General features: G+C 44.0%; 1 pseudogene; it reads right to left on the reverse strand.

Annotated features, from left to right (window-relative positions):
• Nucleotides 1-10,097: 10,097 nt before the first annotated feature.
• Nucleotides 10,098-10,193, reverse strand: LOC131493751 (U6 spliceosomal RNA; annotated as a pseudogene).
• Between the last annotated feature and the right edge of the window lie 4,464 nt (nucleotides 10,194-14,657).

Here is a 14,657-nt window from a genome sequence, read left to right on the forward strand (position 1 = left end):
GGTGGAGAAAGTGTCTTGAATAGCTATATTCCGAGGAGTACTTGGCATCATCACTGAAACATAATGTGGGATTGCAATTGTGTGGGGTTTTTTCCCCAGTGAATAGGAAGTGATCAAAGATAACACTGCCTGAGAAAGAATTAAAATAGTGTAACATTGCATCAAGTTATAGCCAATGCCAATCATTATATGGATGAATGAACAAGATCCTTTAAATAATGGTATAGACGTGCTGTGGCATTCAAAATATAATGACCAACTTCAGTGGGGTTCAAATAAAAATGCAAAAGCATGTGCCCACTCATCTGGCCAGAACACTGAAGTATAAGCACGTCTCTTTAAATAGATCCGTGAGCCACATCCTTCATTTACATCATCTATAAACCGCTGGACTATAGGCAGTAGATTAATTCAAAAAGGCTGCCTTCGGAATTTTATTTTAGCAAAGGGAAATGCTATCTGCTAGAAGGATACTAGAAAAATTAGAGGCACGGGAAGAAAAAATAAAGTAAAAAGGACTTCTATAATTACGGTGCGATCACCTTTCCCTCCGTGAAGGGACAGGAAAGGAAAGGCACAATACAAGAATTGAAGTCATCATTGTCTGTGAGAGTTCCTGGTGTATAATGCTAGACAGAGCTATTTACTGGAAAAAGTGTTGGTTTATTTACATGCTAAACAGCACCGCCTTCTTAGCTTCCGCGACTGACAAATAATGGCACGGCAAGGAAGAGAAAGAAAAGGCAATCTTCCTTCTTCCAGAGAGAATCAGAACAAGACAGACAAGGGGTTGTCACAAATCCAAACATCTTGACCCCATCATTATAAAATGGAGTGCCCAGCCTCTCCACACATCTCCAAAGAGATAATCTTTGCTTTTTCGCTAACAAGAATCGTAGCAAGGGAACTTGACTCCGCATCCAGAAGAAGGGGTAAGAGAGAGAGGGAAAATAATCAATATTTGCCTCCATCTGGGAGATCTCCATAGCACAACTCTTTCAAAAGATGGGGAAAATAAAATTCAGTCTTTGTCAGGGGACTCATAAACAAGGCTAAACGCGTCCTTGCGCACTTGATAAAAACAAAGGTGAAAGATATCTGATTTGATGAACAAAGACTGGGCCAATGAATGGAGTGAGTCATTTTAATACGGTAAACAGGAGATCTGAATAAAAAGATCAAAGGAGGCCAGAGAGTGAAACGCACCCACGATTGCAAGTGCTCCCCAGGGAATGACAAGAACAAAATTGGGAGATTTTGCTCAGAGAGACACTGCCACCGATTTTAATGTCGTTGTCTGTGCTAATCAAGGCACCGCCTTTGAGCTTTCCTTAAAAGTTTTCACTTCTTTGATTTAGAAAATAATGCTTGCAACTTGCAGTCGGTATATATAAATTCTGGCAGATACTAGGAGGGGAAATGCGGGCACTGAGTGTGGAAACAAAATATGCGAGATACCGTTCTGTTTTGCCCATTCCTTGGGCAACTATTTCTAAATTTTATATGCTTACCTTATTCTAAATATCTGTGTTTAATAATAAAGCACACTGTTTCTCCCCACCCCTCCTTTTTTTTTGTTTTTTAAACAAAGAAGACGGGGTAGAGAGAAGTTATGTAAGAAACTGTACTGACAGGATATCCATCTTTTTATTTCCTCATTTGACTTTTAGTTTACCGAGTGGGATTTAGTCCATAAGAAAGTTATCCGTGTACTTTAAAATTTACTTTAAAATTTATTAAGAGCCTACAGTTAATTACAGATTAAAAAAAAATGTCTGCAGCATTCTGGTTGAATTTTAGTTTAGCTAGTCCAAGGAATGACGGTAAGCTCACACTGATGCCACGCTTGGGAAGGTGGTGATGAAAATGGTGGGGAAAGGGGGGCTGCGGTCATTAGCAGCCTAGAAATTGGCCACACGTCCCTCCCAGAATCAAGCGTGTCAGTGTGTTCGCTGAGGGCCTCACGGGTGGTGAGCGCTCACTGAGGGCTGGGACTAGGCCTGGATGTTGGGCCAGGGCCCAACAGACAGAGCCAGCAGCCAGAGCCCATCTGCCGTGGCCCAGCAGCCTTTGCCCCCGCCACCAGTAGCCAGCAGTCTTTGCCCGGAAGCCATTACCCGGCATTCTTTGCCCGGAAGTCATTACCCGGCAGTCCTTGCCCCACAGCCATTACCCGGCAGTCCTTGCCCGGAAGCCATTACCCAGCAGTCTTTGCCCGGAAGCCATTACCCAGCAGTCTTTGCCCCACAGCCATTACCCTCCAGTTCTTGCCCCACAACCATTACCCGGCAGTCTTTGCCCCACAGCCACTGCCCCATCCAGTTACCTGGCACCATTACCAGGAGGTTGTTGCCCCCTGCCATTACCCGGCAGCCATTGTGTGTGTCCCCAGTGACCCAATACGATGCCCAAGCCGCATTCCTGGAGGGATGGCTGTGCAGTCTTCCTCCATGACCCCAGAGTCTTCGGAACCCGGAAGGCCCGGCCACACACCGCAGAGCGTTCTGGCCCCAGATGTTTGGGAGGCACCCTGGGACCTGGGGCCTGGGCTCCTCGGGAGGGAGAGTAAGTGACTCCTCCGGGGGCAGAAGCTGAGGCTGAGTAAAGCCTGCCCGCCTGGACGCGTGTCCAAGGCGCCAGCCCGCCAGAGGCCTAAGGACATTATGGAATCCTCCTGGAATCCTAAAGAGATTCGGAGACCGGTCTATTTACTAGACGCCTCTCACTCTAGGGTTGGGAGAGTTCTTTAAAGCGCTGATTTGGGTAAGATAAATTGCCTAAGTGAGGGGATTAACTAGAAGCTTCTGCTTCGCCCAAATAAACGTGCCCTCAGCCTGCCAAAACCCATCCTCTGCGCTTGGCCCAGCCCTGGCCCCAGCAGCACTCTGCCTCGCCTATCGGTAAACGAAGGAGGAAACTCCTAGAGGCTGTGCCCCGCGGTGGCCAGGACTCGGCCTTTCGCACGGTGTCGCCCACGTCGAACCCCGGCCAGGGCTTTCTCACTGTGATGTCAGAGGGGTCCGCCTGGGAGAGCTCGGCGTGGAAGAGGGCCCTCGGACAGCAGGCCACGTTCCCCGCGGCAGCTGCAAAGGGCGAGAAGGAAGTGGGGGGTAGCGTTCGAGAAATCTGTTCTGTGCCTGGCACAGCGGCTGCCTCCCCCCCCCCCCCCCCCCCCCCCCCGGCCGTGTGGCCTGGGAAACGTGGCAGACGGAAGCTGCCGTGGCACCTCGGAACCTGGACATCTGACAGGCACTGGCAGAGAAGCCTGCCGGCTTTGGGGGGCATTTCGTAAACAGGCTCCTGTTGTGGAGAAGGAGCGACTTGGGTTTCGGAACCCGGGACCCCTCCGAGGCCCCGCACATTTCCAAGCCCGATGAATGAGGTCGCCAGGCAGTCTGCGGAAAGGCTTCTGTGAAGAAATCAGCAGAAATTGGATTCGTTCCTATTGATGAAATGTCTAACTTCGTGCCAGACCTAAATACACATCGTGGCCTACGACTACGTCCTCGAACGGCATACAAAGAGAAAGGGTTTGGGGCAAAATATGGCAGTTCCGTTCTGGAAAACAAAATTTGATCTTGGAAGCTTACAGTGCAGGCCTTAAACATTAAAGCTGCAAGCTTTTCACAGTATTTCCAGCATTGACTGGTTATGCAAGTAAAGTGATGGGTTTACCATTTCAAGAAAATACTTCACATCATTTATACACTTTGGGTAAGATCAATTTTTTTGTGGTTTTTTCTTTTTCTTTTCTTTTCTTTTCTTTTTTTTTTTTTTTTTTTTACATTTTTAGAAGGTATTCTGGATGAAAAAAATTCACAAGGAGAACTACAGAAGCCCCAGCCCCCAAGAAGGCCAGTCTGCAGGCTACAACTATAATACAGCATACCTCACAATTGTTACTTTTTTAAAAAGATTTTTAAAAATATTTATTTTTGAGAGAGAGAGAGAGACAGAGCATGAGTGAAGGATGGGTCAGGCAGAGAGAGAGGGAGACACAGAATCCGAAGCAGGCTCCAGGCTCCGAGCTGTCAGCACACAGCCCGACGCGGGGCTCGAACTCACAAACCAGGAGATCGTGACCTGAGCTGAAGTCGGACGCTTAACCGACTGAGCCCCCCAGGTGCCCCAACAACTGTTACTTCTTAACTCTGTATTCCCTAAAGGTGGGGAATTCCTTCAAGCAGGAGGAGGGACAGAAAAAGTGGAGAGGCACGTTGGAATTTCCAGGGTAAACTCCACAGTGTGGTGAAGAAAGACTATTCTATAGACTATTTTCATGATACAAATTAGAGACGTTAAGCCTCGACAAAATCTCTGTCTAGTGGGGGATATGCGTAAAGAGGAGAAGTTAATTAAGCTAAGTTAGCCTGATGCGGGGCTTGAACTCACAACCCTGAGATCAAGACCTGGGATCAAGAGTTGGATGCTCAGCCGACGGAGCCACCCAAACACCCCGATATTAAGTCAATTTAAATAAAAAATAAAGATTGGAAAGTGTTCATAATATTAATATTAAACTGGTAATAAGGTAAAGAATTTATCTACTAAGAAAGGACTTGGGTAGAGGGGCACCTGGGTGACTCAGCGGGTTGAGTGTCTCACTCTTGGTTTCGGCTCAGGTCATGATCTCACGGGTTGTGGGCCGGACCCCAAGTTGGACTCCTCACTGACAGTGCAGGGCCTGCTCGGGATTCTCTGTCCCCCTCTCACTCTCTGCCCCTTCCCCACTTCTTCTCTCTCTCTCAAAATAAATAAGCTTTTTTTTTTTTTTTAAGAAAGGAGTTAGGTAGAGAAAATAATCACATGAAAGCATAAATATATGGTATAGGCTGATGGAAACTTCCTAGCTGAATTAAAACTGAACATTTCATTGGAGAACATCTTTAGGCAGTGAACGATAGACTGTAGATTTCCAAAACTGAGGAACTAAGATCATGAAATTCACCTTTCATTTCTATATTTAGACGCAAATAAACTTATATTTAAATTTGAAAGCAGACAAGTATTCAGATCCTTAATACTGTGATTTTATTCTGAATAATTGCCTTTTATTTTCAATGCCTTTTAGGTCTTTACAGTACCTCATGCCACAATTTAATCTCTCTTTAAACTTAATTTAATGCCCAATTTAATCTCCATATGACAGCTAATAATTAAGAGAACTCATGTTGTGTGGCATAATGTTTGGTTGTGTTGGTCATGTATATGTGTCAGGTACAATACTGTTTTGTACCATGCAACTTAATGAACAGTGCCACTCGATATGTTTATTTAGGAAGAGCAAAAACCCAAGCTACCCTCTTCTGAGAGTCAAAACGTAGGTTTTCATGGTGACGGTGTGAACAGCAAAAGATTTCACAGGCTAAAGGGGGCCTGGGTGGCTCAGTTCGTTAAGCACCTGACTTCGGCTCAGGTCATGATCTCAGTTTGTGAGTTCGAGTCCCACTCCTGGGGGAGCTTGAGCCTTGCTCTGGGCTCCACATTCTCTCTCCCTCTCTCTCTGCACCTCCTGGGATTCTCTCTCTCTCAAAAATAAATAAATAACTAAATAAAATCTTAAAAAGATTTTACATGCTACAGAGGCTTACTTTAGTATTTGCACTTTGCATGTATACATGCACAAACCCATAGCATGTGTATCTTACATGTACAGATCTGAACAGTATATGTGCACAAATCTGAAACGATCGTTTTGTAAGCATAGTAGTAGGTGGATTAATAATTTGTGTTAGTGGTGTTCACCCTTTTCCCCCTCTTTGTCATGAAACCTTTCAAAGGAATTCTTACTTGCAAGCCCAGTTTGCAAAACAGACACACAGGTATCTTTGCTCGGAGGAAGGTGTTTGTGGGGGCGGGGAATGGGGGGAGGGGCTAGAGGCAGCCTTGTAGGTTCAACCGTCAGTGGCTCTCGAGCCCTTTCATGGAGGCCCTTGAACTTCCGAGCACATTTTGCAAATTGTTGTCATATGTGATGCCTTACGTCTCTAGTGCACCTTTATAGTATTTCATTCCCCCAGTATTCGATGGTTTTTTCATCTTACGGGTGAGAGAAGAGGGACTCCGACAATTCATTTTCCCACTGCCACATTATCGAGTGATCAAATTTAGGGCTTGAATTCAAATCTTCTGTTCTGACTCGTGTTATTTCCCCATTATTTCATATTGTCTATAACAACAGAAAACATGCTGGGATGTTTTCTAACGTCCAAGTAGGATGAAGTAGAATTTATGTAAAGCATGAGCGTTTCTTAACGTCCTTCTACAGCAAAAGTGAGTGACAGTAGTCCCGTGGATCACAGTCCTGTGGTTTGCCCAGGTCACCGATTGCAGAGATGCCTATAACCCGCAGCCTGTAAGGCTGGCCCTTTCTTTCCCACTGGAGAAAGCATGTTGGGATACAGGTCACGAGGGTGATGTTATCATCGGTGTCAATTTTTATCTACGGACAAGACGAACAGCTCACAAACTTCATTTTTGGCGGAAACAATTGTTTTTCATCTTCCTGGTTGACAGGCAGTGCACCTAAAGAAGCACAGTTAGCGATCAGCAGCTTGAGAAATATTATTAGACTGTAATATGAAAATCAAAAGTCACTTTAGTGGGAGAAGAGACTTAATGGGAGCCAGTGAAAAACAGAAAATTAGGAAAGAAGAACAAACTGCTTGGGTATAAGATGGGAAGCGTTTTACTGTAATTGGAATTAATGGAGCAGGTGACAAGGACATTCAGTGCCGGTCAGATGTTCAATGACGAGTGTTGGTAAAGATGTGGAGAAAAGGGAGCTCTCGGGCCCCGTGGATGGAATGTAAGTTGGTGCAGCCACTGTGGAAAACCATGGGGCGTTTCCTTGAAAAGTTAAAAATAGATCTACTGTCTGATGTGGCAATTCCACTTCTGGGTATTTATCCAAAGGAAATGAAAATGGCAACTGATTTTTCAGTTTTTCACCTGCATTGTTCACTGCAGCATTTACAATAGTCAAGACATCGAAGCCACCTAGATGTCCACTGCTGGACGAATGGGTGAAGAAAATGCGTGACTAGACCACGGACTACTACTCAGCCCTAAAAGAGAAGGAAATCCCGCCATTTGCAACAGCGTGGATGGACCTTGAGGGTATTATGCTAAGTGAGATACGTCAGGCAGAGAAAAAGGTGATCTCACTTATATATGGAATCTCAAGCAACACAAAACAAAACACACCTGAACCCATGGATACAGAGAATAGATTGGTGGCTGCCAAGGGCGGGGGGAGGGGAGTACGAAGTATGTGAAGAGGGTCAAAGCATACAAACTTCCAGTTACAAAATAAGTCCTGGGGATGTAATGTAGAGCATGGAGACTATGGTTAATAAGACTCTTGCATGTTTGAAAGTTGCTTAAGAGAGTAGGACTTAAAAAAATAACTTTAACTGCATGGTGATGGTTGTTAACCAGACTTATTACAGTGATCGTTTCACAATATATACAAATATTGAATCATTATGTTGTATACATGACACTAATATAGTGTTATATGTCAATTGTATCTCAATAACAAAAATCGGCCACAAATTAAGATCTTAGAGATGATGGAGAATAATATGAGTGTAGGGGAAAAAAGGCTAAGGTTTCAGTTGAACCATTTTGCTTTTTTCAACGTTTTTTTTTTTTTATTTTTATTTTTGGGACAGAGAGAGACAGAGCATGAACGGGGGAGGGGCAGAGAGAGAGGGAGACACAGAATCGGAAACAGGCTCCAGGCTCCGAGCCATCGGCCCAGAGCCTGACGCGGGGCTTGAACTCACGGACCGCGAGATCGTGACCTGGCTGAAGTCGGACGCTTAACCGACTGCGCCACCCAGGCGCCCCCAGTTGAACCATTTTGAAGAGAGAAACCTAATAATGAGTGTGGAACCATCTTGTGTCAGTCTCGTAAAGGGCAGGATAAGACAGAGGAGATACACAAGAGAATTTTGCCATGACAGGGGTGGCAGACAAATTAAAATGGGAAAGCCAGTAAAGCTAAGAATCTCATTAAACATAGGAAAATCTCGGGATGCCTGGGTGGCTCAGTCTGACTTTGGCTCGAGTCATGATCTCGTGGTCTGTGGGTTCGAGCCCCATATCGGGCTCTGTGCTGATAGCTCAGAGCCTGGAGCCTGCTTCAGATTCTGTGTCTCCCTCTTTCTCTCTGTCCCTCCCCCACTCACACTCTGTCTCTCAAAAATGAATAAACTTCAAAAAAAAATTTTTTAAGTACAGGAAAATTCCTTACTTATCTAAACAATTGAAGTTTGTATTTCATGGCAAAAGTACCGGCCAATGATCCACTTTGGATCTCATACAGTTTTGTGACTCCCCTGGCCAACAGAATGCCAGAGAATTAAAAAAAAAATTTTTTTTTAATGTTTACTTATTTTTGAGACCAAGGGAGACAGAGCGCGAGTTCGGGCGCACGAACCGTGAGATCATGACCTGAGCCGAAGCCGGCCGCTCAACCGACTGAGCCACCCAGGCGCCCCTCGAATGCCAGAGAATTTTTAGCAGAGGAATTATAGACACGCAACAGTGGGGGTGTCCATGAAACGTTAATAGATGGCATGGGAAAATTGGTCCTGCGCTGAAGTCACTCGAGGAGGTACTAGGTTTACAAATGTATACGGGTGTCTTCAGGATAAGACTTCTCAGACCCCTCGATACATTCATGTACATGGTAAAGCTGAGAGCACAAGAAAGTCAGAAGCATTTCCCAAACAGCTCAATAAAGGACTTTCCCCCTACCCTTTCGTACCTCACAGAACACGGGAGTTCTGGAGAATGCCAGTGTACAGCAATGTTGTTAAGCAAGTCAGAAAATCGGCAGATACCTCCTAATTCAGAGGAAAGGCCGATGCGTCTGGAACCAAGGATAGCAATTTCACACCAGTGAAATTTTCCCACCCCACATCACACCGGGCTGGGGTTCCACGGAACACCCTTCGTCCTTTGGGTCGGGCTCTTCTGGCCCAGCTGTTTTCGCTTACCCAGCACAGAGTACAGATTCCCGCCTTCCTTTCTCTGTTTAACTGACTTTCCCCACTTCGAATGTCCCGCACCAAACACCTGTTAGCCACGGAGCACACAGCCGAGGCAGAAGGAGGACGAACTGAAGGATCCCGCCCTCCACAGGCTTCCAGATCGGCATTGCTGCCTCTGACCCAAAGCCTCGCCAATGTTTCCCTGCACTGACTCTTCTGAAGTCGGTGGATGTGATGTTTCCACCTCTCTTACAACTCTTGCCATATTTTGCTTTGTACCATAGTTATTTTAAACGTAGTATATTAATGTCTTCATAGATATCAATTTCTGTTGAGCGTTCTCATTAATTAGGAGCTATCTGCCAATTACTGACTTCCTTGGGAACACGGCCCTACTGTCGGCATTCTCCAGAACTCCCGTGTGTTGTGAGGTATGAATGTTTGAACTAGTTTGCAGGTATTGAACTATTTGTAAGATGCTTCTGGTTCCCTTGGCTCAGAGCCTTACGGTGTACAGGAGCAGATCAAGGGGTCTGAGAAGTCTTGTCCTGAGGACACCTACATAGTTTTTAAAACTTCGATAGATAGTAAATATGAAATATTGCCAGGCACTGTGCTGGATGTTATTCAAGGTGAGGAAAGGAACCTCACCTTCAGAGCAATTAGCACCCAGGGTAAAACGTCATATGGTACATAGGGAGTTATTGATTTTTTTTTCTTTTTTGACAAACTGACAGGTAATTGACAAATAAAAGTTTATATCTTTATTTTTTTTAACGTTTATTATTTTTTTTGAGACAGAGAGAGACAGAGCATGAACGGGGGAGGGGCAGAGAGAGAGGGAGACACAGAATCCGAAACAGGCTCCAGGCTCCGAGCCATCAGCCCAGAGTCTGACGCGGGGCTCTAACTCACAGACTGCGAGATCGTGACCTGAGTTGAAGTCGGACGCTTAACCGACTGAGCCACCCAGGCGCCCCTAAAAGTTTATATCTTTAAAGTGTACGACATGATATGTATACATTTTGAAATGACCACCACAGTCAACTTAATGAACGTCCATCACATAATAACCTTTTTTATTATTATTTTTTTTTTGCTAGGAAACAGTTCGCGAGTTTGCCTATCATCCTTGCGCAGGGGGCGTGCTAATCTCTGTATCATTCCAGACATGTGCTGCCAAAGGGACACTAGTCTTCCACTGTTAGCACAACTCTTAAATCCCCTGACCTACGAAGAAATGTAACAATTTGCCATTAGTGGTATACACCCTCCAATGCTGTTTTCCTTTGCCTCGCCCTCCCAGCCTCCACTCCCATAGAGGAAATTAAAGACCCTTTCCTAATTTAACTTCAAATTCATGTTTCTTTGTACACATAAGTGTGACCATGTCTAAGGTCCCCTGAACCTTTTTTCTTAAAATCGATTTGAAGGAGAGGTAGGAAATTTAATATTAATGTTGTATGTTTTTTTTAAGTCTTTTGGAGTTACCCTTTATTTCTTAATTGTTTTCCTCTTCTATATTTATTTTTCCACTTAAAGCTAAATAACAAAAGGAAACAAAAGTGGAACTATTAAAAAGAAAATAATTAACAATTAGATATTTACAATACTTAGAATTTTGCTTTATAAAAATATTGTTAAAGCTATTACTCATGTTGAAGTTTTAGCGTTCATTAATGCATGTATTTTGTGCAAAATCAGCAAATTCCACATTCCCAGTTTGGCTGTTATACACACAAATTAATGAATGTACTTTAATGAGTTTGATTAATATGCAGCAGCTTAAGATCCATTTTGTATTATTAGCCCATGAAATGTTCCTCGTTGAATGCTGCTGAATCAGAATGCTGTATTTGCCTGGGAAGGCTCTCTCTCTCTCTCTCTCTCTCTCACACACACACACACACACACAGACGCTCTTCACAAATAATGTAAAGCTAAGATTTTCATAATTATCATAATTCACTCATTAAGATATTAGCAAACTGTCACAACCACAGAAGAGTCTCTATGCATGGAATTTTCCATCTCTTGCCTTCACCCAAGATATACATGCAGTGCCTGTGCCAGAGAATGTTAAATGGAAACCCTACTTCTGCATTTTATTAGCAAATTTTGCAAACTACAAACAGCTTGAGTGTTGTATAAATTTATAGTTGTACTTGCACATTTGTGACGGTGGTTTTCGGCATGCAAGTTTTATCTAAGAGTTTTTACTTGGAACTGCACACAGCAATTCCAAAACCTCAAGAACTAAAGGAAAATAAAATTGAAGTGCCTTTACAATTGTGTGATTTGTACATTATTTATTTCAAAACAAGATTAAAAACACTGTATTCCCAGAAACATTCCCTTCTGGTAGAAGCCACTGAGATGGAAAATTTCATCTATTTCAAACTGATTTTTTTGCCTGAATGACTCTCACGTATTTTCCTAAAACCCAGTCATGTCGAACAATTTCTTCTACCTTAATAATACTATGCAAGTAGCCAGGAAGATTCGAGTGTTGAACTGGTAGAAGGCACTTGGCCAAGTAGGTGCCTGACTGTATTTTGATTTCCTACGCTCGGACGTACTTACTCTTTTCTTATCTTCTGATCCCCTGGCTCAGCAGTACTTCTAGATAAGAATTTCTGCATATTTCTGTCCTAGGAACACTTGGCCAAATTTGAGTTAGAGAATGCATTTTAGATCAAAATCTCAAATACAAATACGGTAGCGAAACCCATTTCCCCAGTTTAGGAGGTAATAGAAGGAGCTCAAAATGGCTGACAAAGGGCACATGTATTTTCAGTGTCCTTCCCAACATGCCATTTGTGCCATCACAATGCCTCTAGTGACAGGAGTGCTCCTCATCTTCTTAAAGATGACTGGTCTATGACAGAGCTACCTGGTTGCGATACAAGGAGTCAGATTTCAATGAAATAATTGATGCTTTTTCTTCAGCCTTTTCTCTCTTAAGTAAAAAACTATTTTTTTTGGGGGGGCGCCTCGGTGGCTCAGTCGGTTGAGCATCCGACTTCGGCTCAGGTCACGATCTCGCGGTCTGTGAGTTCGAGCCCCGTGTCGGGCTCTGTGCTGACGGCTCGGAGCCTGGAGCCTGCTTCGGGTTCTGTGTCTCCCTCTCTCTCTGCCCCTCCCCTGCTCATGCTCTGTCTCTCTCTCTCTCTCTCAAAAATAAAAATAAAAACATTAAAAAAGATTTTTTTAATTAAAAAAATAAAAAAATTGTTTTTTGCTTCAACTACTATTGTCATTGACTCACCACCTTCTCTGGTGACATACATAATTTTTAAAAGAACTCATTTTAAAATAGCATGTAAAATTTTCTCATAGAAACCACTGCTAAGCAGGAAAGGTAATGGGAATGTATGCTTTGGATGGGTCCTTGTCATGATCTTGAATTAACAAGATAAAGAATGTGGTATAAGTCTTAATCCATGATCCCAAGAAGTATATGAGAAAGCTACAGAAGTAAATTCAGACTTGGAAATTTAGGATTTTCTTTGTAGGAAAAAGATGACAATGTTAGCAATGGCTGGTCAGTCTTCTCAAATGGCTGTCAGCTATTTTGATTCTACTCGACAAATCAAAGAAGCCATCATTTTTCTAAACAGCAGGGGTGAAAAAAAAAACCAACATTCTGAACTAGGTTCTTGATCCACTCACACTCACGAAGAATCTTCTGGGTGAGGGAGTATGATGCTTCCCATGACAGCCCTGGACCATCTATAGAGAAAGAGGGACGTGGCCAGTTAAGCCTTCCCCAAATGACCACGTAACTCCTTTTCTGATAACAGAAAATTGAAAAGGCATAAGTCCCAAGCTTTTTCTTTTATGATGCCCCATTTGCAATAAAGAAGTCATCAGAAAAATGGATTCTTACTTGCTAACCTGACACATGCCGTCCAGGGATTAGAAGGAGATAATTGGTCAATACTGTCAGCCAAATGCAGCTGTGGTCCCATCCATTACCTAAGGTCTATTTTCATTTTTCCCAATTCCAAGGTGTTTGTTTAATTAAAATGAAAAATGGAATGATCATGCTCCCTAGAAGGTCATTTTGTCTCCTTCCAGCGGTTGAGTGACATACTTTTAACTTTGTAAAGTCACTTGTTTACAATTTAAAGTTTAGTTACTGCACAACGTGCTTACCTTGTATGTAGTAGCTAATTTGCCGTGACAGAGGAGAAAGAGAACCCAGTACCACTAAGTCCTGTGAAGAAAGCACACTCAACAGCATTCTGTCCCCAGTTCGGGGGAATCGTATGTTGTGCGTGTATCAGTAGGGCTCTGTTGTAAATGGTAGGAGGCATTTTCACTATTTTAGGCAGAAAGGGTGCTTTACAAGGAATTGTGGGAACCTAAACGTGCATTAGAAGGTTTAGAACAACAGGCTCTCCACTGACCTCCGGGAACCACTCCCAGGACAACTTTGCAGAACCCGGCGTCCAAGGGCACCGAATCGGGAAGCTGCCGTAGCATCTGTCACCCCCAGGGTCATGGCAGATCTCTGACTTTAGCTGCTTTCCAGGCGTCAGGAGGCCACCACTGCAGTTGTCGGGTCCAGGAGATTGCCGCCTAGGCTGCAGTCTGCTGAGAGAGTGCGGCCCAAGGTCTTTAGGGCCACGCTGAAATCGGCAAGAGGAAAATGGATGTCCCCACACTGCTTCTCCCTCCCCTGAACCGGGCTCCACATACAGGTCTCAGGAGCTTGCCTCTGATTGGCCAAACCTAAATGGCTCCTTTAACTGCACGGGAGCCTGGGAAATGTACATTTTGTTTTGTTTTAATTTTCTGGTCTTCTCAATCCGGGAAAGCATGCTAATAGGAGGTTAGAACAGAGTTGAGCTAGTTTACCAAATATACTCCAATACCCGTAGACTCACTTTCTGCTACTGGTGACCAGGCATAAATTCCTTCACTGGTCCCTATTTTTACCAAACTGGTGTTATTCTTCCTTTTGTCTTTTTGGGGATTTTATACTAGTTTTCTTAAAGTCTTTTCAGATTGTTCTATGACTTCCATCTCACCGGGAGTAAATAAGTCCTGATGTGGTAGGCAGAATAATGTCCTCCTGCAAAGATGTTTATGTCCTAACTGCTTGGAACCTGTGAACATGTTACATTACGTGGAGAATTAAGGTTGTTCTTTAAAAACGATTTTTTAAATTTATTATTCTTGAGAGAGCGAGAAAGCACGTGAGCGGGGAAGGGGCAGAGAGGGGAGGGGAGAGAGGATCTGTGTGGACAGCAGAGAGCCTGATGCGGGGCTCGAACGCATGAACCGTGAGATCGTGACATGGGCTGAAGCTGGACACTTAACTGACTGAGCCACCCAGGTGCCCCGAGAGTTAAGGTCGTTAATCGGCTGACTTTAAGACAGATTATCCTGGATTATCCAGGTGGGCCTGGTGTAATAACAAGGGTCCTTAAATGTGGAAGAGAGAGATAGAAGAAGAGTGCAGAGTGTTGCGGCATGAGAAAGACTCAACGCTCTGTTGCTGACTTTAAAGATGGAGAGGAGCCATGAGCCAAGGAATCCAAGGAATGCAGGCAGCTTCTAGAAGATGGCAGGGACGAGGTAATGGAATCCCCCCAGAAAGCAATCAGCCCTAACAGCACCTAGATTTTAGCCCACTGAGAGCCAGTT

Source organism: Neofelis nebulosa, chromosome 13, assembly GCF_028018385.1.
Source record: "Neofelis nebulosa isolate mNeoNeb1 chromosome 13, mNeoNeb1.pri, whole genome shotgun sequence".
Classification (NCBI taxonomy): Eukaryota; Metazoa; Chordata; class Mammalia; order Carnivora; family Felidae; genus Neofelis; species Neofelis nebulosa.